Here is a 553-nt window from a genome sequence, read left to right as displayed (position 1 = left end):
ATTAACCTGATACGGGTTGTATTCCTTGCAATTTTACAGAGTATATCAAGACGAAAAGTGGACATAAACACATTTCAACCACCTATTTTACTAAAAAAGGTCCCTCAGCTGATAAGAATTAGTCATAAGTTTGTATCTGTATCATGTGACCTATTTTTATATGTTTATCATTATTATTATTATTATTGTCTGTTTTCAATATCAAAAAAGTACAGTAGTAGATAGTAATGTTCAAAAACAGTTTAGTGATGCATGCTTGCACGGTTTTAAAAATATAATGGAAAAGTCTGTAATCGTTGATTTACAAGGTTTTAAAACAAACAATAATCAATTTGTGGCAAAAGAAGTATCCGTTTGCAATCTTTCGAACGAAGACATAAATGTATTTTTATTTAAACCGCCACATCAATATCAATATCTATCACCGAAATACGTACGTGAAAATCGTTGGTTGAAAAGGAACTTTCACGGATTATCGTGGGAAGATGGAATAATTGATTACAATCTGATAAGACATGTTCTGAAAATACAACTTCAGTTAAATCATGCAACA

Source organism: Agrilus planipennis, unplaced genomic scaffold, assembly GCF_000699045.2.
Source record: "Agrilus planipennis isolate EAB-ADULT unplaced genomic scaffold, Apla_2.0 scaffold267, whole genome shotgun sequence".
NCBI classification, from domain to species: Eukaryota; Metazoa; Arthropoda; class Insecta; order Coleoptera; family Buprestidae; genus Agrilus; species Agrilus planipennis.
Note: the sequence above shows the minus strand (reverse complement) of the source record.